General features: G+C 43.4%; 1 protein-coding gene across 6 annotated transcripts in view; it reads right to left on the bottom strand.

The window, feature by feature from the left end:
• LOC130283515 (uncharacterized) overlaps positions 1-26,165 on the bottom strand; it is a 59,267-nt gene that overhangs the window by 4,621 nt on the left and 28,481 nt on the right. The window contains exon 2 of one of the 6 annotated variants that reach the window (XM_056533131.1): positions 3,177-3,277. The exons of 3 other annotated variants lie outside the window; for them this stretch is intronic. The gene's annotated coding sequence lies outside the window, so the exon portion shown is untranslated. Of the gene's footprint in view, positions 1-3,176; positions 3,498-8,141; positions 8,565-26,165 lie in introns of those variants that run through there. 2 more of the 6 variants (XM_056533129.1, XM_056533130.1) reach the window with 2 other exon arrangements.

The following is a 26,165-nucleotide window of genomic DNA, read 5'->3' as shown; positions in this document are numbered from 1 at the left end:
ATCAGTCAGGTCAGGAGGGGAGAGGTGACTGTAGGACAGGTGAATATATCTATTGTTCTCTGTTATCAGTCATATTAGGAGAGGTGACTGTAGGACAGGTGAATGCAATCTATTGTTCTCTGTTATCAGCCATGTCAGGAGAGGATTGGTGACTGTAGGACAGGTGAATATATATATTGTTCTCTGTTATCAGCCATGTCAGGAGAGGAGAGGTGACTGTAGGACAGGTGAATATATATATTGTTCTCTGTTATCAGCCATGTCAGGAGAGGAGAGGTGACTGTAGGACAGGTGAATATATCTATTGTTCTCTGTTATCATCCATGTCAGGAGGGGAGAGGTCACTGTAGGACAGGTGAATATAATCTATTGTTCTCTGTTATCAGCCATGTCAGGAGGGGAGAGGTGACTGTAGGACAGGTGAATATATCTATTGTTCTCTGTTATCAGCCATGTCAGGAGGGGAGAGGTGACTGTAGGACAGGTGAATATATCTATTGTTCTCTGTTATCAGCCATGTCAGGAGAGGAGAGGTGACTGTAGGACAGGTGAATACAATCTATTGTTCTCCCTTATCAGCCATGTCAGGAGAGGAGAGGTGACTGTAGGACAGGAGAATGCAGTCAATTGTTCTCTGTTATCAGCCATGTCAGGAAGGGAGAGGTGACTGTAGGACAGGAGAATGCAGTCAATTGTTCTCTGTTATCAGCTATGTCATAAGGGGAGAGGTGACTGTAGGACAGGTGAATACAATCTATTGTTCTCTGTTATCAGCCATGTCAGGAGAGGAGAGGTGACTGTAGGACAGGTGAATATATCTATTGTTGTCTGCTATCAGCCATGTCAGGAGGGGAGAGGTGACTGTAGGACAGGTGAATATAATCTATTGTTCTCTGTTATCAGCCATGTCAGGAGAGGAGAGGTGACTGTAGGACAGGTGAATATATATATTGTTCTCTGTTATCAGCCATGTCAGGAGAGGAGAGGTGACTGTAGGACAGGTGAATATAATCTTTTGTTCTCCCTAATCATCCAAATCAGGAGGGGAGAGGTCACTGTAGGACAGGTGAATATAATCTATTGTTCTCTGTTATCAGCCATGTCAGGAGGGGAGAGGTGACTGTAGGACAGGTGAATATAAACTATTGTTCTCTGTTATCAGCCATGTCAGGAGAGGAGAGGTGACTGTAGGACAGGTAAATGTATCTGTTGTTCTCTGTTATCAGCCATGTCAGGAGGGGAGAGATGACTGTAGGACAGGTGAATATATCTATTGTTCTCTGTTATCAGCCATGTCAGGAGAGGAGAGGTGACTGTAGGACAGGGGAATATAATCTATTGTTCTCTGTTATCAGCCATGTCAGGAGGGGAGAGGTGACTGTAGGACAGGTGAATATAATCTATTGTTCTCTGTTATCAGTCATGTTAGGATAGGAGAGGTGACTGTAGGACAGGTGAATATAATCTATTGTTCTCTGTTATCAGCCATGTCAGGAGAGGTGACTGTAGGACAGGTGAATATATCAATTGTTCTCTGTTATCAGCCATGTCAGGAGAGGAGAGGTGACTGTAGGACAGGTGAATATATCTATTGTTCTCTGTTATCAGCCATGTCAGGAGGGGAGGGGTGACTGTAGAACAGGTGAATATAATCTATTGTTCTCTGTTATCAGCCATGTCAGGAGGGGAGAGGTGACTGTAGGACAGGTGAATATATCTATTGTTCTCTGTTATCAGCCATGTCAGGAGGGGAGAGGTGACTGTAGGACAGGTGAATATATCTATTGTTCTCTGTTATCAGCCATGTCAGGAGGGGAGAGGTGACTGTAGGACAGGTGAATATATCTATTGTTCTCTGTTATCAGCCATGTCAGGGAAGGAGAGGTGACTGTAGGACAGGTGAATATAATCTATTGTTCTATGTTATCAGCCATGTCAGGAGGGGAGAGGTGACTGTAGGACAGGTGAATATATCTATTGTTCTCTGTTATCAGCCATGTCAGGAGGGGAGAGGTGACTGTAGGACAGGTGAATACAATCTATTGTTCTCTGTTATCAGCCATGTCAGGAGGGGAGAGGTGACTGTAGGACAGGTGAATATATCTATTGTTCTCTGTTATCAGCCATGTCAGGAGGGGAGAGGTGACTGTAGGACAGGTGAATATATCTATTGTTCTCTGTTATCAGCCATGTCAGGGAAGGAGAGGTGACTGTAGGACAGGTGAATATAATCTATTGTTCTATGTTATCAGCCATGTCAGGAGGGGAGAGGTGACTGTAGGACAGGTGAATATAATCTATTGTTCTCTGTTATCAGCCATGTCAGGAGAGGTGACTGTAGGACAGGTGAATATATCTATTGTTCTCTGTTATCAGTCATGTCAGGAGGGAAGAGGTGACTGTAGGACAGGTGAATATATCTATTGTTCTCTGTTATTAGCCATGTCAGGAGGGGAGAGGTGACTGTAGGACAGGTGAATATATCTATTGTTCTCTGTTATCAGCCATGTCAGGAGAGGAGAGGTGACTGTAGGACAGGTGAATATATCTATTGTCCTCTGTTATCAGCCATGTCAGGAGGGGAGAGGTGACTGTAGGACAGGTGAATACAATCTATTGTTCTCTGTTATCAGCCATGTCAGGAGGGGAGAGGTGACTGTAGGACAGGTGAATATATCTATTGTTCTCTGTTATCAGCCATGTTAGGAGAGGAGAGGTGACTGTAGGACAGGAGAATACAATCTATTGTTCTCTGTTATCAGCCATGTCAGGAGGGGAGAGGTGACTGTAGGACAGGTGAATATATCTATTGTTCTCTGCTATCAGCCATGTCAGGAGAGGAGAGGTGACTGTAGGACAGGTGAATACAATCTATTGTTCTCTGTTATCAGCCAATTCTATAACTTTTACTTTTCCCGCTGTATAACTCGCCTGATCTGCCGCAGTCTCCACCCCCAGAGGGTCACTTGTGAGTAAACAATGCAGGTTGCTAGGAGACAGTGTTCTTAACCCTTTGTTGCTCCCTCTTGACAATATATACAGAGGTCACATTTTCACTGCATGATAAGTTTCGTGCCCTGGGGATCTTTACTAAGTGATTTGGGGGCCACACAGTGAGGTGAAGCCCCCAATGATAAGATCATGTAACGGGGTCTATGGGGAGCGGCTGCACTGACCTGCAGTACAGCGATCTTCACCATCTCTACTGCATCATCAGGGGTTAAGTGCCAAATTCCGGTGAAGATCTCCATAGAGATGAGATAAACAGTGACAACTCCTGGAGGAGACAAGAGGCGCCGAAGGGGCGGGGTCACCTTTAGCCGCAATAACCGTAACGTAAATATTAACGGAAAAGGCGCGAGATATCGAAATGTGATCAGACGATCAAACAACAGCCTCATATATAGAGACCAATGGGGAACATGTCCCAACCGTATAAAAATAAAAGGTTCTGCAACTTGATTTTATATGTGTTTCATTTTTTTCACTATTTTTAATATGTATAAGTCCCAAAATGGGATAAAAACTGGAAATTCTCAAATCTGGTAGAGTTCAAACTGAACCTTTACACAGCAGAGGGTTTGCTTCAATTGTCTCTAGTGTAAATAAAGTCACTGGCAGCAGGGGCACCTATCTTCATCCTACAAAGAATAAGTGCAAGTAAAATGTATCAATGCAGGAGTCTATCCTAGACCAGATACAACTGTAACAAACCCTCAGATGTGAGAAGTGTTAGGTCTTAACAGGGTTTCAGCGTCTGAGGCAAACAGGGTGCCTCCAGCTGTTGTAAAATGACAACTCCCACCATGCCCAGACATGTTGGGAGTTGTAGTTTTGCAACAGCTGGAGGCAACCTGGTCGGTAAATAGTGGTCAAAGGCTGTGTGGGCATGCTGGGAGTTGTAGTTTTGCAACAGCTGCTGGCACCCTGGTTGAGAAATAGTGGTCAAAGGCTGTGTGGGCATGCTGGGAGTTGTAGTTTTGCAACAGCTGGAGGCACCCTGGTTGGGAAACACTGCTCTGGAATGTAAAAAAGAATGTCCATTCACTAACAGCAAACTAACTAACAGTATCTATCTACACAGGAGTCAGGGAAGTGCCAAACTGGCAGAAATTATTAGGGGGTCCGGAGGATGATGGGGTTTTCCAGCTTAAAGGAAAATATATGATATAAAAATTTAGAAATTTCCATTTCTGTACCTCTCCCAATTCAAGGACAATTCTCTGCTGCCTGTGACCCCATGACAACTCTTCCTGCTCTGCCTGGACATTGTTAGCTTAGGGGAATCCCAGAGAAGCTAATATCAATTAGAATCTCCTAATCGTTCTGACAGTGCACCATAAAGCCCAGCAGACCTACGATATTCCTGAACAAAGGGCAGGAAGTGTTGTCATAGGCCGAGAGGTCTCAGTGTGACTGCAGATTTTCTGGGAGGTCTCTTTAGTGTAGTCTGACGGATCCTCCATCTGCACTCAGTACGTCAAATAAACGACTTCGCAGTCACAACATTACATGGTTATTATTAATACAGAATTCCTTGTCCCATATAAGGGAGACCTCCGATCCTCCCGAAAAATCATCTCCTTGGGGCTATTTTGAGCAAAAAATTGTTTGTCTACTTATTAAAAAACTATTCATATAATACTGTTCCTATATACAGGAATATAACTACTATAATACTGCTCCTATATACAGGAATATAACTACTATAATACTGCTCCTATATACAAGAATATAACTACTATAATACTGCTCCTATATACAAGAATATAACTACTATAATACTGCTCCTATATACAAGAATATAACTACTATAATACTGCCTCCTATATACAAGAATATAACTACTATAATACTGCTCCTATATACAAGAATATATCTACTATAATACTGCACCTATATACAGGAATATAACTACTGTAATACTGTTCCTATATACAAGAATATAATTACTATAATACTGCTCCTATATACAGGAATATAACTACTATAATACTGCTCCTATATACAGGAATATAACTACTATAATACTGCTCATATATACAAGAATATAACTACTATAATACTGCCTCCTATATACAAGAATATAACTACTATAATACTGCTCCTATATACAAGAATATATCTACTATAATACTGCACCTATATACAGGAATATAACTACTGTAATACTGTTCCTATATACAAGAATATAATTACTATAATACTGCTCCTATATACAGGAATATAACTACTATAATACTGCTCCTATGTACAGGAATATAACTACTATAATACTGTTCCTATATACAGGAGTATAACTACTATAATACTGCTCCTATATACAAGAATATAACTACTATAATACTGCCCCTATATACAAGAATATAACTACTATAATACTGCTCCTATATACAAGAATATAACTACTATAATACTACCTCCTATATACAAGAATATAACTACTATAATACTGCTCCTATATACAAGAATATAACTACTATAATACTGTTCCTATATACAGGAGTATAACTACTATAATACTGCTCCTATATACAAGAATATAACTACTATAATACTGCTCCTATATACAAGAATATAACTACTATAATACTGCCTCCTATATACAAGAATATAACTACTATAATACTGCTCCTATATACAAGAATATAACTACTATAATACTGCCTCCTATATTCAAGAATATACCTACTATAATACTGCTCCTATATACAAGAATATAACTACTATAATACTGCTCCTATATACAAGAATATAACTACTATAATACTGCTCCTATATACAAGAATATAACTACTATAATACTGCTCCTATATACAAGAATATAACTACTATAATACTGCTCCTATATACAAGAATATATCTACTATAATACTGCCTCCTATATACAAGAATATAACTACTATAATACTGCTCCTATATACAAGAATATAACTACTATAATACTGCTGCTATATACAAGAATATAACTACTATAATACTTCCTCCTATATACAAGAATATAACTACTATAATACTGCTCCTATATACAAGAATATAACTACTATAATACTGCTCCTATATACAAGAATATAACTACTATAATACTGCTCCTATATACAAGAATATAATTACTATAATACTGTCTCCTATATACAAGAATATAACTACTATAATACTGCCTCCTATATACAAGAATATCACTACTATAATACTGCTCCTATATACAAGAATATAACTACTATAATACTGCTCCTATATACAAGAATATAACTACTATAATACTGCTCCTATATACAGGAATATAACTACTATAATACTGCTCCTATATACAAGAATATAACTACTATAATACTGCTCCTATATACAAGAATATAACTACTATAATACTGCTCCTATATACAAGAATATAACTACTATAATACTGCTCCTATATACAAGAATATAACTACTATAATACTGCTCCTATATACAAGAATATAACTACTATAATACTGCTCCTATATACAGGAATATATCTACTATAATACTGCTCCTATATACAAGAATATAACTACTATAATACTGCTGCTATATACAAGAATATAACTACTATAATACTGCTCCTATATACAAGAATATAACTGATATAATACTGCTCCTATATACAAGAATATAACTACTATAATACTGCTGCTATATACAAGAATATAACTACTATAATACTGCCCCCTGTATACAAGAATATAACTACTACAATACTGCTCCTATATACAAGAATATAACTACTATAATACTGCTCCTATATACAAGAATATAACTACTATAATACTGCTCCTATATACAAGAATATAACTACTATAATACTGCTCCTATATACAAGAATATAACTACTATAATACTGCTCCTATATACAAGAATATAACTACTATAATACTGCTCCTATATACAAGAATATAACTACTATAATACTGCTCCTATATACAAGAATATAACTACTATACTACTGCTCCTATATACAAGAATATAACTACTATAATACTGCCCCTATATACAAGAATATAACTACTATAATACTGTCCCTATATACAAGAATATAACTACTATAATACTGCTCCTATATACAAGAATATAACTACTATAATACTGCTCCTATATACAAGAATATAACTACTATAATACTGCTCCTATATACAAGAATATGACTACTATAATACTGCTCCTATATACAAGAATATAACTACTATAATACTGCCCCTATATACAAGAATATAACTACTATAATACTGCTCCTATATACAAGAATATAACTACTATAATACTGCTCCTATATACAAGAATATAACTACTATAATACTGTCTCCTATATACAAGAATATAACTCCTATAATACTGCTCCTATATACAAGAATATAACTACTATAATACTGCTTCTATATACAAGAATATAACTACTATAATACTGCTCCTATATACAAGAATATAACTACTATAATACTGCTCCTATATACAAGAATATAACTACTATAATACTGCTCCTATATACAAGAATATAACTACTATAATACTGCTCCTATTAACAAGAATATAACAACTATAATACTGCTCCTATATACAAGAATATAACAACTATAATACTGCTCCTATATACAAGAATATAACTACTATAATACTGCCTCCTATATACAAGAATATAACTACTATAATACTGCTCCCTATATACAAGAATATAACTACTATAATACTGCTCCTATATACAAGAATATAACTACTATAATACTGCTCCTATATATACAAGAATATAACTACTATAATACTGCTCTTATATACAAGAATATAACTACTATAATACTGCTCCTATATACAAGAATATAACTACTATAATACTGCTCCTATATACAAGAATATAACTACTATAATACTACATTACACATCTGTCAGTATTAGATTGTGAGCTCCTGGGATCAGGGATGATGGGAGTGATACAATGTGTACAGCGCTGCAGGATATGTTGGTGCTATATAAATAGTAGTGAGCCCTTGATACGGTCCTGTGGATTTGGCGGCGGGTGAATCTCTGGCACAGGGCGGTGGTGATCAGGACCCTTGTGCCGCCCGGTGATAGTTCAGCGCCCGCCTCAGTGGGTACGAGCCCGGATAATAGATAAAATGACTTTCTCTTACCTCTTCCCATAGATCAGGATCCTCTCCGGGTGAGCACTCAGGGAGCTGCCCAATTCCTGCCCTCGCTCCCCTCGTTCTCAGCCTCCACCCCCTGCAGTTTCGGCCTCTTCTCCGTCTCTTCCTCTTTCCACTTCCCTCAGCCAAACCCTTTCATTCCTCTCTAAAACATCCCATAATGTCCAGACCCCTCCCTGGCAGTGAACAGGTTAAGCATGTGCTCCGTACAGCGAGGACGGGGTTAAAGAGGAAGGATCCAAGTGACAGGAGGGCGATAGTCTGGGAGGTGTCGCCCGGTTACCCAGCAGCAGGTTCATTATTAACCCAATGGGGCCACAGAGCAGGTCGCTGCTCACCGGAGCATATCAGCGCGCGGCGAGACGGATTTGTGATACGGTTATTGAAAGCGATGTATAACCGAACCGCAAAACTGCGACAAACTTATTCTCCGACCTTACAAACACCGTAAAGAGGCAAGACATGGCTGATAACAGAGAACAATAGATATATTCACCTGTCCTACAGTCACCTCTCCCCTCCTGACATGGCTGATAACAGAGAACAATAGATATATTCACCTGTCCTACAGTCACCTCTCCTCTCCTGACATGGCTGATAACAGAGAACAATAGATATATTCACCTGTCCTACAGTCACCTCTCCTCTCCTGACATGGCTGATAACAGAGAACAATAGATTATATTCACCTGTCCTACAGTCACCTCTCCTCCTCACATGGCTGATAACAGAGAACAATAGATATATTCACCTGTCCTACAGTCACCTCTCCTCTCCTGACATGGCTGATAACAGAGAACAATAGATTATATTCACCTGTCCTACAGTCACCTCTCCTCCTCACATGGCTGATAACAGAGAACAATAGATATATTCACCTGTCCTACAGTCGTCTCTCCCCTCCTGACATGGCTGATAACAGAGAACAATAGATTCTATTCACCTGTCCTACAGTCACCTCTCCCCTCCTGACATGGCTGATAACAGAGAACAATATATATATATTCACCTGTCCTACAGTCACCTCTCCCCTCCTGACATGGCTGATAACAGAGAACAATAGATATATTCACCTGTCCTACAGTCACCTCTCCTCCTGACATGGCTGATAACAAAGAACAATAGATATATTCACCTGTCCTACAGTCACCTCTTCTCTCCTGACATGGCTGATAACAGAGAACAATAGATGTATTCACCTGTCCTACAGTCACCTCTCCCCTCCTGACATGGCTGATAACAGAGAACAATAGATTATATTCACCTGTCCTACAGTCACCTCTCCCCTCCTGACATGGCTGATAACAGAGATCAATAGATATATTCACCTGTCCTACAGTCACCTCTCCACTCCTGACATGGCTGATAACAGAGAACAATAGATATATTCACCTGTCCTACAGTCACCTCTCCTTTCCTGACATGGCTGATAACAGAGAACAATAGATTATATTCTCCTGTCCTACAGTCACCTCTCCTCTCCTGACATGGCTGATAACAAAGAACAATAGATTATATTCACCTGTCCTACAGTCACCTCCCCTCCGGACATAGCTGATAACAGAGAACAATAGATTGTATTCACCTGTCCTACAGTCACCTCTCCTGACATGGCAGATAACAGAGAACAATAGATATATTCACCTGTCCTACAGTCACCTCTCTCCTCCTGACATGGCTGATAACAGAGAATAATAGATATATTCACCTGTCCTACAGTCACCTCTCCTGACATGGCAGATAACAGAGAAAAATAGATATATTCACCTGTCCTACAGTCACCTCTCTCCTCCTGACATGGCTGATAACAGAGAACAATAGATTATATTCACCTGTCCTACAGTCACCTCTCTCCTCCTGACATGGCTAATAACAGAGAACAATAGATATATTCACCTGTCCTACAGTCACCTCTCCTGACATGGCAGATAACAGAGAACAATAGATATATTCACCTGTCCTACAGTCACCTCTCCCCTCCTGACATGGCTGATAACAGAGAATAATAGATATATTCACCTGTCCTACAGTCACCTCTCCTGACATGGCATATAACAGAGAAAAATAGATATATTCACCTGTCCTACAGTCACCTCTCTCCTCCTGACATGGCTGATAACAGAGAACAATAGATTATATTCACCTGTCCTACAGTCACCTCTCTCCTCCTGACATGGCTGATAACAGAGAACAATAGATATATTCACCTGTCCTACAGTCACCTCTCCTGACATAGCAGATAACAGAGAACAATAGATATATTCACCTGTCCTACAGTCACCTCTCCTGATATGGCTGATAACAGAGAAGAATAGATATATTCACCTGTCCTACAGTCACCTCTCCTCTCCTGACATGGCTGATAACAGAGAACAATAGATTATATTCTCCTGTCCTACAGTCACCTCTCCTCTCCTGACATGGCTGATAACAAAGAACAAAAGATTATATTCACCTGTCCTACAGTCACCTCCCCTCCGAAGATAGCTGATAACAGAGAACAATAGATTGTATTCACCTGTCCTACAGTCACCTCTCTCCTTCTGACATGGCTGATAACAGAGAACAATAGATATATTCACCTGTCCTACAGTCACCTCTCCTGACATGGCAGATAACAGAGAACAATAGATATATTCACCTGTCCTACAGTCCCCTCTCTCCTCCTGACATGGCTGATAACAGAGAACAATAGAATATATTCACCTGTCCTACAGTCACCTCTCTCCTCCTGACATGGCTGATAACAGAGAACAATAGATATATTCACCTGTCCTACAGTCACCTTTCCTGACATGGCAGATAACAGAGAACAATAGATATATTCACCTGTTCTACAGTCACCTCTCCCCTCCTGACATGGCTGATAACAGAGAACAATAGATATATTCACCTGTCCTACAGTCACCTCTCCTCTCCTGACATGGCTGATAACAGAGAACAATAGATATATTCACCTGTCCTACAGTCACCTCTCCTCTCCTGACATGGCTGATAACAGAGAACAATAGATATATTCACCTGTCCTACAGTCACCTCTCCCCTCCTGACATCGCTGATAACAGAACAATAGATATATTCACCTGTCCTACAGTCACCTCTCCTTTCCTGACATGGCTGATAACAGAGAACAATAGATATATTCACCTGTCCTACAGTCACCTCTCTCCTCCTGACATGGCTGATAACAGAGAACAATAGATTATATTCACCTCTCCTACAGTCACCTCTCCTGACATGGCAGATAACAGAGAACAATAGATATATTCACCTGTCCTACAGTCTTCTCTCCCCTCCTGACATGGCTGATAACAGAGAACAATAGATATATTCACCTGTCCTACAGTCACCTCTCCTCTCCTGACATGGCTGATAACAGAGAACAATAGATATATTCACCTGTCCTACAGTCACCTCTCCCTCCTGACATGGCTGATAACAGAGAACAATAGATTATATTCACCTGTCCTACAGTCACCTCTCCTCTCCTGACATGTCTGATAACAGAGAACAATAGATATATTCACCTGTCCTACAGTCACCTCTCCTCTCCTGACATGGCTGATAACAGAGAACAATAGATATATTCACCTGTCCTACAGTCACCTCTCCTGATATGGCTGATAACAGAGAACAATAGATATATTCACCTGTCCTACAGTCACCTCTCTCCTCCTGACATGGCTAATAACAGAGAACAATAGATATATTCACCTGTCCTACAGTCACCTCTCCTCTCCTGACATGGCTGATAACAGAGAACAATAGATATATTCACCTGTCCTACAGTCACCTCTCCTCTCCTGACATGGCTGATAACAGAGAACAATAGATTATATTCTCCTGTCCTACAGTCACCTCTCCTCTCCTGACATGGCTGATAACAGAGAACAATAGATTATATTCACCTGTCCTACAGTCACCTCCCCTCCGGACATGGCTGATAACAGAGAACAATAGATATATTCACCTGTCCTACAGTCACCTCTCTCCTCTCCTGACATGGCTGATAACAGAGAACAATAGATTATATGCACCTGTCCTACAGTCACCTCCCCTCCGGACATGGCTGATAACAGAGAACAATAGATATATTCCCCTGTCCTACAGTCACCTCTCCTCTCCTGACATGGCTGATAACAGAGAACAATAGATTATATTCACCTGTCCTACAGTCACCTCTCCCCTCCTGACATGGCTGATAACAGAGGACAATAGATATATTCACCTGTCCTGCAGTCACCTCTCCTCTCCTGACATGGCTGATAACAGAGAACAATATATATATATTCACCTGTCCTACAGTCACCTCTCCCCTCCTGACATGGCTGATAACAGAGAACAATAGATATATTCACCCGTCCCACAGTCACCTCTCCCCTCCTGACTGAAGATGTCGGTGTGGGGCTCGGCTGTAGTTTTTATCTGCTCCTCGCCCCGGGGTGTGCTGTGATATCACCAGTGGTTGGTCCTGGAATGCTGATATGCAGGTTATGTGTCAATAAGGAGAAACCAGATCATCCAGTACCTGCCAGGAATCTATATACAGCCGGGGGGCGCCGTATCTACAGAGGAAACCGCCATACAACACTTATCATGTCCATCCCTGACCACACTACACTCCAGAGCTGTACTCACTATTCTGCTGGTGAGGTCATTGTGTACATACATTACATTACTTATCCTGTACTGATCCTGAGTTATATCCTGTATTATACTCCAGAGCTGTACTCACTATTCTGCTGGTGAGATCACTGTGTACATACATTACATTACTTATCCTGTACTGATCCTGAGTTATATATCAGACAGGAGGCTCGTATCTTGCATTAATCTTTCTTTATTAATGCCCATAGCAGAAAATTAAACTTTCAGGTTAATGTATTGAAAGAAAAACGTTTTGCAAAACTACATCTCCCAGCAGCCCCTTTGAGGACTAGTAGCCAATCATATGCCGATGACCTCTATAAAGGGAACTGCTGTGCCATAACTCCTCCTCTTTCTTTCTGCTCATAGCGACAGATAAGTATTTCTCTTCACACTGTATTCATAAATATAAGTTTTTTCCTTACTAACATTCGGGGGTACTCTAACGGTATACCCCTGTCCTTATCCCTGCTGGTGACTGCGTTGCGTTCATCAGCCAGGCATTACTAAATCCTATTAAATTCTATTTCCCTCACGGACACGGCACTTGTTGCACAGTGTCCCCAGTTTTCACCTTCTATATTTCTGGCGCAGGTCGCCCCACTGACGACCCTGCGCTCCGTTCTTTGTTCCCCTTTATCATTCATACCTTTCTCCCGGCGCCATATTGCGGCGCCATTTTCTCCTTCTCCCTCAGTTCACTGTTCCCGCCGCTCTCGGTCTTCCCGCGCGTCTGACGCACTCGGAGGGGCGGTCCGTTCTAGGGGCGGCAACCAACGACCAATCAGAGACCCGGAGTGGCGTAATCTCGCGAGATTTCGTCCCCGGGCTCTCTAGCTCCGCTGTACCTCTCACCACAGCCCTCAGTTCAGCGCTGTCGGTGAGGAGAGTCAGAGCCTGAGCGTTACGGAGCATCTGTGCAGTTATTAACAGGTTTTTTCCTGTCCTCCTGTGCTACTGTTCCCCTATAGGCCCCTTCCCTGGCAGGTCTACCCTTGACCTCCCTCTCAGAATCCTATAGATATACCACTTAGATATATATATATATATATATATATATATATATATATATACTTACCTATATTTCTCTGATATGTCTGAGGAGGCCAATACCAGCTCCCTTCCTGGGATGAGCTCCCAATCTGAAGCAGCGCAGTTCATGAATGCTGCACAAATTCAGGAACTGATTAGCAAGTCAGTTCAGGCGGCCCTTGCATCTGCCGCTTTACCGTCAGGGTCTCATCAACCCCTACCACCAATGTCACTGCCAATCGCAAATGACCCGATTATTAAGAAAGGCAAAGCCTCGCACAAGCGTAAGCACACAGTGCCCGCTCACGACTCCCCGGCAGGGGAAGATAATTCCATGCTCCGGGCAACCTCTATCACGGTTAGCCAACCCACTTTACCTTCAGACTCTCTCCGACCCTCGGGCCTCGAGGAGATAACAACTAAGAGGCATAGATCCGCCAGGCGGGCAAAGCCTGATTCTTATGTGGACACCTCTGAGGAGGATACGTCCGGAGAATCTGAATCCTCTGCAGAGTCTGACGCATATGATGAGGAAGGTGGGACTACTGCGTTTCCCAACAACGCTACCCCTGAAATCCAGGGCGAAACAATTCTTGACTCTCTCGGAGAGCCATTTTTTGACCCGGATGCGATTTCCCACCCTCGCTCCGGAGATTGGGCACCTCTCCCACAGGTCTCTAGTTTTATAGAACACTGGACCCGTAGGTCCCTGGGGAGATCAAATAGGAGTAAACTTAAGGCAGAATGCCCTAGACCCTCGATTCCGAGGAAAGTGACCGATACCCCAACGGTAGATCCCATCCTCGTTAAATACCTTACCAAAAATGGTAAATTTCCAAAAAAGGGCATTGAACGGTCCTTTAGATCAATACAGGACCGTATCCTGGATCTTCTAGGACCTTTGACGGCCATTTGTATGTTAGGAGCCGCAAATACGACTTGCTCGGTCGAAAGACGGAGATCCATTCTTATGCGATTGGACCCTCAACTGTCCCATCTCGCTGAGTCAGAACCAGGCCCCTCTGCTGAGGGCATGCTTTTTGGCGATAATCTTATTAAAGATATCAACAAATTTGTGGGTTTGTTTACTTCACTGGACAAGGCCCAAACGTCCTTGAAAAAGTCCACTCCCGCAAATAAGGTTTTTGTCAAGGCCGGCAGACATAGGGGCCGCTCTGCTGGCCGATCTAATTATTACAGGCCACCACCCAGAGCTCCAGCTCAATATACACAGGCTCCTCCATCCTACCAGATTCCTGTGGCGCAACCCGCGCCGTTCTTCCCTCCCAGGGGTAGACCATGGAGAGGACGTGGTGCCCGAGGCTATCCCCGCTCTCGACCATTCGCTGGTGAGTACTCCTCTACATATACATTCACATATCCCAGTGGGGGGCAGACTACAGTCTTTTATCCACGCCTGGTCTGCGATTACGGCAGACTCATGGATCCTCAACACGGTGGCGGGGTACCAAATAGAGCTCCACTCCCTTCCGGTGTTGGGCATAATACCACCCCCCATACAGTTCTCCGACCTAAACGTTGTTCTTATAGACAACGAATTACAAGATCTCCTGTTCAAAGGAGCAGTGATAGAGGTCAATCCAACCTCCACGGGGTTTATCAGCAACCTCTTCTTGGTCAAGAAGAAGGGTGGCGGATTCCGCCCGGTCATAAACCTTCGCAATTTGAACCAACACGTAGTGTATCGACACTTCAAGATGGAAGGGATCCACTTCCTACGAGACCTCTTGTGGCCGGGGGATTGGCTGATAAAGGTAGACTTGAAAGACGCCTACCTCACCGTGCCCATTCATCCATCATCCCAACAGTTTCTCCGTTTCCTTTGGAGAGGGCAAATGTGGCAATTCACTTGCCTCCCCTTCGGCCTATCGTCCGCCCCATGGTGCTTCACCAAACTCCTGAAGCCCGTGGTAGCATCCCTGCGCAGCAGAGGCGTAAGGATGATCATATATCTGGACGATCTGCTCATTATGGCTCGGTCCAAAACCCAAGCCATTTCCCATATGCATTGGACGGTTTCTTTACTACAGGAATTGGGTTTCCTGATCAACCACGAAAAATCTGTGCTCGTCCCAGCTCAGGAAATGGAATTCCTGGGGTTTTTGGTGGATACCCAACAAGCGGTTCTCCGGCTCCCTAAGTCCAAACTAGCCCTTATTCGCAAGGAAATCAGGGCGGTACTCCGCAAGGGTCGCGTTTCACTACGCGTCCTTGCGCGTCTGGTGGGCCTCCTATCGGCCTCCATCCAGGCCATATTTCCGGCCCCCCTTCACTATCGGGCCCTTCAGAGACTAAAAACACTACACCTCCGACAAGGCCTCAGATATGCGGACGAGGTACCCCTCTGTCCGGAAGCCAAGGAGGAACCACAGTGGTGGCTGCGTCATGCCGTCGACTGGAATGGCAAGACCATATTCAACTCCAGCCCGGACTTCATCATAGAGTCGGATGCGAGCCGACAGGGCTGGGGCGCTCGGTGCGGAGAGTCCTCTACAGGAGGGACGTGGTCCGCAGAGGAATCTCTATTACACATCAGCGCGCTGGAATTGTTGGCGGCATTCTTCGCCATAAAAAGTTTCTTACCACACGCATTCAAATGCTGCGTGTTGTTGCGCATGGACAATGTGACAGCGGTTCAATACGTCAACCGCTTGGGAGGTGCGAGATCCAAAATCCTGGCGGATATCGCAAAGGATTTTTGGCACTTCTGTCTTCTCCGCGACATAGTTCCAGTGGCGGAATACATTCCGGGGGTTTCCAACTCGGTGGCAGACTGGAATTCCCGTTACATGATCGATGCCAGCAACTGGAAGCTGGATCGATCAGTATTCCTGGTGTTACAGCGACTCTGGGGTCCATTTTTCTTGGACCTATTCGCTTCACGTCTCAACCACCAACTGCCCCGCTTTTACAGCTGGAGACCGGACCCGGCAGCTTGCGCAGTCGACGCGTTTCGCCAACACTGGCCGGCGGGGACGCATTATGCGTTCCCGCCATTTCCTATGATCTCCAAGCTTCTCCTCCATGTGATGACTCAGCGTGCAACGATAGTGTTGATCACCCCCTGGTGGCCGACTCAACCGTGGTTCCCTCTCCTACTGGGGATGGCGATCGATTATCCACGGTTGCTTCCTCCCCTCCAACATCTCCTCACCAATCCAACCAAGGGTCTCCATCCTCTGGTGTTGGAGGGCAACCTGCCTCTCCTGGCGTGGTTGGTTTCGGGGTCTCGGAATCAGATAACGAACTTTCAAAATCAGCTAGAGATCTTCTCGCCCTGGCCTGGGCCCCCGGGACTCGATCGGCTTATCGATCAGCCTGGAGACTCTGGGTTCGTTGGTGTGATCAACGGCAGATTGATCCAGTTCACGCCCCTGTATCCATAGTGGTCAACTATTTAGCCGGCTCCTTCGAGTCAGGAAAGTCATTTAGTTCCATCAACGTCTACCGGTCGGCCATCTCGGCCTACCATAATCCGGTAGACACTTTACCCGTCGGCAAACATCCCCTGGTTTGTCGACTCTTGAGGGGCATTAAGTTTAAACGACCCCCACGTCCCAAATACCAGGCCACTTGGGACGTCGCCAAGCTACTCGACTTATTTTCCGCATGGGCGGATAATAATGACCTTCCCCTACGGTTATTATCTTTTAAACTGACCGTCCTTTTATGTCTGGTCTCCATTAAACGGGTTTCAGACGTGAAAGCCTTGGATGTATCCAGACATCAATTCTCACCGGACGGCGTTCGGTTTTCGGTCGTCCGTAGGACCAAGACCGGGATTCACTCGATCTTTTATCCCTTCTTCCCTGACCATCCTCGACTCTGTGTTGTTCGTTGCCTTCAGACATATGAAGCACAGACAGCGAGGTTGCGGTCTTCGGAGTCCTCTCAACTCCTTATTTCCTATGTCCGACCCCATTTGCCGGTGTCATCGGCGACGTTAGCCCGATGGGTTCGATCCGCCATGGACATGGCAGGGATAGATGTTTCCCTTTTCGGCGCACACTCTTCCAGGGGCGCCATGGCCACTAAGGTAGTTACCTCAGGGGGCTCCCTTGTGGATCTGCTTTTAGCGGCGGACTGGTCGTCAGAGACGACTTTTCGCAGATTCTATTTCAGACCGGAGCCTCACGTATCCATGTTGGCCCTTTCTACTGTGAGCTAATTTACTGGTTATACATGTTATTTGTAATGTTTACTGTTGAGCTTTAAACTTGCAAGATACGAGCCTCCTGTCTGACATATAAATCGAGATTTTCCTAGCTTCCGTGACGGAAAATATTAGTTATATGAAGACAGGAGGCGAGTATCTTCCCTCCCAACCCAACCCTATTATGGTGTTCTTTTCTCTTTTCTGGTTTCAGGATACTGAAGAGCGCCTGCGTTTAGGTGTTGGCGGCTGAGATGTTCCTGTTCCCGTTGGGACGTTGTTTCTTCTGTTCGGTTCTTCAGAGGACGGCAATCCCGTGGCTGCTCTTGCAACGGCGCTCCGGTTCCAGAGGTCCGTCGTTAGGATGTGGAGTCAAGTTGGAGTCTATGTTCGGCTTTCCTGTGTCGGCTATGACGTCGGGTCAAGAAAGAGGAGGAGTTATGGCACAGCAGTTCCCTTTATAGAGGTCATCGGCATATGATTGGCTACTAGTCCTCAAAGGGGCTGCTGGGAGATGTAGTTTTGCAAAACGTTTTTCTTTCAATACATTAACCTGAAAGTTTAATTTTCTGCTATGGGCATTAATAAAGAAAGATTAATGCAAGATACGAGCCTCCTGTCTTCATATAACTAATATTTTCCGTCACGGAGGCTAGGAAAATCTCGATTTATATCCTGTATTATACTCCAGAGCTGTACTCACTATTCTGCTGGTGAGATCACTGTGTACATACATTACATTACTTATCCTGTACTGATCCTGAGTTATATCCTGTATTATACCCCAGAGCTGTACTCACTATTCTGCTGGTGAGATCACTGTGTACATACATTACATTACTTATCCTGTACTGATCCTGAGTTATATCCTGTATTATACTCCAGAGCTGTACTCACTATTCTGTTGGTGAGGTCACTGTGTACATACATTACATTACTTATCCTGTACTGATCCTGAGTTATATCCTGTATTATACTCCAGAGCTGTACTCACTATTCTGCTGGTGAGGTCACTGTGTACGTACATTACATTACTTATCCTGTACTGATCCTGAGTTATATCCTGTATTATACTCCAGAGCTGTACTCACTATTCTGCTGGTGAGATCACTGTGTATATACATTACATTACTTATCCTGTACTGATCCTGAGTTATATCCTGTATTATACTCCAGAGCTGTACTCACTATTCTGCTGGTGAGATCACTGTGTACATACATTACATTACTTATCCTGTACTGATCCTGAGTTATATCCTGTATTATACTCCAGAGCTGTACTCACTATTCTGCTGGTGAGGTCTCTGTGTACATACATTACTTATCCTGTACTGATCCTGAGTTATATCCTGTATTATACTCCAGAGCTGTACTCACTATTCTGCTGGTGAGGTCACTGTGTACATACATTACATTACTTATCCTGTACTGATCCTGAGTTATATCCTGTATTATACCCCAGAGCTGTACTCACTATTCTGCTGGTGAGATCACTGTGTACATACATTACATTACTGATCCTGTACTGATCCTGAGTTATATCCTGTATTATACCCCAGAGCTGTACTCACTATTCTGTTGGTGAGGTCACTGTGTACATACATTACATTACTTATCCTGTACTGATCCTGAGTTATATCCTGTATTATACTCCAGAGCTGTACTCACTATTCTGCTGGTGAGGTCACTGTGTACATACATTACATTACTTATCCTGTACTGATCCTGAGTTATATGCTGTATTATACTCCAGAGCTGTACTCACTATTCTGCTGGTGAGATCACTGTGTACGTACATTACATTACTTATCCTGTACTGATCCTGAGTTATATCCTGTATTATACTCCAGAGCTGTACTCACTATTCTGCTGGTGAGGTTACTGTGTACATACATTACATTACTTATCCTGTACTGATCCTGAGTTATATCCTGTATTATACTCCAGAGCTGTACTCACTATTCTGCTGGTGAGGTCACTGTGTGCATACATTACTGATCCTGTACTGATCCTGAGTTATATCCTGTATTATACCCCAGAGCTGTACTCACTATTCTGCTGGTGAGGTCACTGTGTACATACATTACATTACTTATCCTGTACTGATCCTGAGTTATATCCTGTATTATACCCCAGAGCTGTACTCACTATTCTGCTGGTGAGGTCACTGTGTATATACATTACATTACTTATCCTGTACTGATCCTGAGTTATATCCTGTATTATACTCCAGAGCTGCACTCACTATTCTGCTGGTGAGACCCCCTCCAGTATTGATGTGTAGAGGATCAGTCACTATCTCGATGGGGCCTCCGTCTCCTTCCTTGTAAGATCAGGCAGAGCAGAGCACAGTTGATGTTATATACAGGTCACTACCTCTGCTTGCTGTCATCTATTATTATCATTGTCTCTTTAGGACAGATATGATCAGTGACATTCGTTTGGCTGCATTTTCCTCCTTATAAACGAAGGCAAATGCTCTTTACTCTGCAGCTCTGCTGGTTTAGATCGGCTCCTGTGTATAATCAGAAACCAGAGGCAGTCATATCTGCAGAACATCGCACTGTCCTCTCTACCTCCTGATACATAGTGATATATCCTGCAGATTATTACTCCTCTCTACAGATCTGCAGAACATCGCACTGTCCTCTCTACCTCCTGATACATAGTGATATATCCTGCAGATTATTACTCCTCTCTACAGATCTGCAGAACATCGCACTGTCCTCTCTACCTCCTGATACATAGTGATATATCCTGCAGATTATTACTCCTCTCTACAGATCTGCAGAACATCGCACTGTCCTCTCTACCTCCTGATACAGTGATATATCCTGCAGATTATTACTCCTCTCTACAGATCTGCAGAACATCGCACTGTCCTCTCTACCTCCTGATACATAGTGATATATCCTGCAGATTATTACTCCTCTCTACAGATCTGCAGAACATCGCACTGTCCTCTCTACCTCCTGATACAGTGATATATCCTGCAGATTATTACTCCTCTCTACAGATCTGCAGAACATCGCACTGTCCTCTCTACCTCCTGATACATAGTGATATATCCTGCAGATTATTACACCTCTCTACAGATCTGCAGAACATCGCTCTGTCCTCTCTACCTCCTGATACATAGCCATATATCCTGCAGATTATTACTCCTCTCTACAGATCTGCAGAACATCGCACTGTCCTCTCTACCTCCTGATACATAGTGATATATCCTGCAGATTATTACTCCACTCTACAGATCTGCAGAACATCGCACTGTCCTCTCCTCCTCCTGATACATAGCGATATATCCTGCAGATTATTACACCTCTGACCTCTACAGATCTGGAGAACATCGCACTGTCCTCTCTATAATAATTGTGTAACCTGGTCTGGTGGTCTGGATAATGGGGGGGTGAGGGGGGGGGGGTGGGGGGGGGGGGGGGTCTTCTCCAAGAGGTTTCACTGTATATTGATACAGAACTCACCTACTGTCATTAACAATGTCACATTCACTGTACATGTGTTATATCTATTAACCCCTTATCAAATGTGAAGAAATAAATAATATTCATTATAACAAAAATAGAAGTATAATAATAATAATAGTAATAATAACAGTAATAATAACAACAACATTAATAATACCAGAAATAATAATAATAGTAATAATAATAATAATAATCATAATAATAAATAATCATAATAAAACATGATTATAATAACAATAACGATAATAATAACAACAACAACAACAATAATAATACAAATAATAATAAATATGATAATAATTAATAATAATTTAACAGTAATAATAATAATTGTAATAATACCAGTAATAATAATGATAATAATAATACCAGTAATAATAATGATAATAATAATAATAGTAGTAATAATAATAATTGTAATAATAGTAGTAATAATAATAATTGTAATAATACCAGTAATAATAATGATAATAATAGTAGTAATAATAATAATAATTGTAATAATACCAGTAAAAATAATGATAATAATAATACCAGTAATAATAATGATAATAATAGTAGTAATAATAATAATTGTAATAATACCAGTAATAATAATGATAATAATAGTAGTAATAATAATTGTAATAATACCAGTAATAATAATGATAATAATAATAATAATAGTAGTAATAATAATAATAATTGTAATAATAGTAGTAATAATAATAATTGTAATAATACCAGTAAAAATAATGATAATAATAATACCAGTAATAATAATGATAATAATAATAATAGTAGTAATAATAATAATTGTAATAATAGTAGTAATAATAATAATTGTAATAATACCAGTAATAATAATGATAATAATAGTAGTAATAATAATAATTGTAATAATACCAGTAATAATAATGATAATAATAATAGTAGTAATAATAATAATTGTAATAATAGTAGTAATAATAATTGTAATAATACCAGTAAAAATAATGATAATAATAATACCAGTAATAATAATGATAATAATAGTAGTAATAATAATAATTGTAATAATACCAGTAATAATAATGATAATAATAGTAGTAATAATAATTGTAATAATACCAGTAATAATAATGATAATAATAATAATAATAGTAGTAATAATAATAATAATTGTAATAATAGTAGTAATAATAATAATTGTAATAATACCAGTAAAAATAATGATAATAATAATACCAGTAATAATAATGATAATAATAATAATAGTAGTAATAATAATAATTGTAATAATAGTAGTAATAATAATAATTGTAATAATACCAGTAATAATAATGATAATAATAGTAGTAATAATAATAATTGTAATAATACCAGTAATAATAATGATAATAATAGTAGTAATAATAATAATTGTAATAATACCAGTAATAATAATGATAATAATAATACCAGTAATAATAATGATAATAATAGTAGTAATAATAATAATTGTAATAATACCAGTAATAATAATGATAATAATAATACCAGTAATAATAATGATAATAATAATAATACATTGATGGCATTTTTTAAATTGAGAACACAATCCTTGTAGTTTGCCTCCCTCTAGTGGTGATATGGTAGAATGCAGTGAACCTTTTTATAAATGTAAACAATGTATTTATCTACTTTACTGCCATCTAGTGGTAGAATTGCCCTATTTCGACCCTCTGTACAAGTCTTTCCCAACCATGTGCTGTGCTTCTAACTGTTGCAAAAGTAAAATTCCAAGAATGCCCAGACACCCCACTGGGAGTTGTAGTTTTGCACCCTGGCTGGAGAACGCAGCTCTATACGGTTTTCATCTTTCCGTGTCTCATATTTTATGCCGTGATCTCTAGTTTATTATCGGTTCCAGTTTGGTTTACATGAGACTTTTGATCGCTTATTCTTAATTTTTTTCTGGTTAAGTGGCCAGTGGGATTTTTTTGTTTATGCCGTTCACCATATAGGATCATAAACGTCATATTTTAATAGTTCAGACAATTCCACAGGCGGCGATACCAGATACAGTATAATCATTTCTTTATATGTTTTTATTTATAGGATGGGAAAAGGGGGGTGTTTTAAATTGTTGATTCGGTTCCCCGCACTGCACTGTGCAGGTCCCAATAAGACCCCCCAAAGCCCCGCAGCCTGTAATTTCTAACCTTTGGGTGCCATGATTGGTGAACCCGGCCCGGAGAGGGGAGACACATGACATCAGGTGGGCCCGGCCCGTAGGGGGGAGACACATGACATCAGGTGTGCCCAGAGGGGGGAGACACATGACATCAGGTGTGTCCAGAGGGAGGAGACACATGACATCAGGTGTGCCCAGAGGGGGAGACACATGACATCAGGTGTGCCCGGCCCGTAGAGGGGAGACACATGACATCAGGTGGGCCTGGCCCGGAGGGGGGAGACATATGACATCAGGTGTGCCCAGCCCAGAGGGGGGAGAAACACATGACATCGGGTGTGCCCGGCCCGGAGGGGGGAGACACATGACATCAGGTGTGGCCAGAGGGGGGAGACACATGACATCAGGTGTGCCCGGCCCGGAGGGGGGAGACACATGACATCAGGTGTGCCCAGAGGGGGGAGACACATGACATCAGGTGTGCCCAGAGGGGGGAGACACATGACATCAGGTGTGCCCGGCCCGTAGGGGGGAGACACATGACATCAGGTGGGCCCGGCCCGGAGGGGGGAGACATATGACATCAGGTGTGCCCAGCCCGGAGGGGGGAGACACATGACATCAGGTGTGCCCGGCCCGGAGGGGGGAGACACATGACATCAGGTGTGCCTGGCCCGGAGGGGGGAGACACATGACATCAGGTGGGCCCGGAGGGGGGAGACACATGACATCAGGTGTGCCCGGCCAGGAGGGGGGAGACACATGACATTAGGTGTGCCCGGCCAGGAGGGGGGAGACACATGACATCAGGTGTGCCCGGCCCGGAGGGGGAGACACATGACATCAGGTGTGCCCGGCCCGGAGGGGGAGGCACATGACATCAGGTGGGCCCGGAGGGGGAGACACATGACATCAGGTGTGCCCAGAGGGGGGAGACACATGACATCAGGTGGACCCGGCCCGGAGGGGGGAGGCACATGACATCAGGTGGGCCCGGCCCAGAGGGGGGGAGACACATGACATCAAGTGTGCCCAGAGGGGGGAGGCACATGACATCAGGTGTGCCCGGCCAGGAGGGGGGAGACACATGACATCAGGTGGGCCCCGGCCCGTAGGGGGGAGACACATGACATCAGGTGTGCCCGGCCCGTAGGGGGGAGACACATGACATCAGGTGTGCCCAGAGGGGGGAGACACATGACATCAGGTGGGCCCGGAGGGGGAGACACATGACATCAGGTGTGCCCAGAGGGGGGAGACACATGACATCAGGTGGACCCGGCCCGGAGGGGGGAGGCACATGACATCAGGTGGGCCCGGCCCAGAGGGGGGGAGACACATGACATCAAGTGTGCCCAGAGGGGGGAGGCACATGACATCAGGTGTGCCCGGCCAGGAGGGGGGAGACACATGACACCAGGTGGGCCCTGCCCGTAGGGGGGAGACACATGACATCAGGTGTGCCCGGCCCGTAGGGGGGAGACACATGACATCAGGTGTGCCCAGAGGGGGAGACACATGACATCAGGTGTGCCCAGAGGGGGAGACACATGACATCAGGTGTGCCCGGCCCAGAGGGGGAGGCACATGACATCAGGTGGGCCCGGCCCGTAGGGGGGAGACACATGACATCAAGTGGACCCGGCCCGGAGGGGGGAGACACATGACATCAGGTGTGCCCGGCCTGGAGGGGGGAGACACATGACATCAGGTGTGCCCAGAGGGGGAGACACATGACATCAGGTGGGCCCGGATGGGGGAGACACATGACATCAGGTGTGCCCGGCCAGGAGGGGGGAGACACATGACATCAGGTGTGCCCAGAGGGGGAGACACATGACATCAGGTGGGCCCGGATGGGGGAGACACATGACATCAGGTGTGCCCGGCCAGGAGGGGGGAGACACATGACATCAGGTGGGCCCGTAGGGGGGAGACACATGACATCAGGTGTGCCCGGCCCGGAGGGGGGAGACATATGACATCAGGTGTGCCCAGCCCGGAGGGGGGAGACACATGACATCAGGTGGGCCCAGAGGGGGGAGACACATGACATCAGGTGGACCCGGCCCGGAGGGGGGAGACACATGACATCAGGTGGGCTAGGAGGGGGGAGACACATGACATCAGGTGTGCCCGGCCAGGAGGAGGGAGACACATGACATCAGGTGTGCCCGGCTAGGAGGGGGGAGACACATGACATCAGGTGGGCCCGGAGGGGGGAGACACATGACATCAGGTGGGCCCGGAGGGGGGAGACACATGACATCAGGTGGGCCCGGAGGGGGGAGGCACATGACATCAGGTGTGCCCGGTCCGGAGGGGGGAGGCACATGACATCAGGTGTGCCCGGCCCCGAGGGGGGAGACACATGACATCAGGTGTGCCGGAACTGGAGGGGGGAGACACATGACATCAGGTGTGCCCGGCCCGGAGGGGGAGACACATGACATCAGGTGTGCCCGGCCCGGAGGGGGAGACACATGACATCAGGTGGGCCCGGAGGGGGAGACACATGACATCAGGTGTGCCCAGAG

This window comes from Hyla sarda, chromosome 7 (assembly GCF_029499605.1).
Source record: "Hyla sarda isolate aHylSar1 chromosome 7, aHylSar1.hap1, whole genome shotgun sequence".
Lineage (NCBI taxonomy): Eukaryota > Metazoa > Chordata > Amphibia > Anura > Hylidae > Hyla > Hyla sarda.
This window is presented reverse-complemented; position numbering and strand designations above follow the sequence as displayed.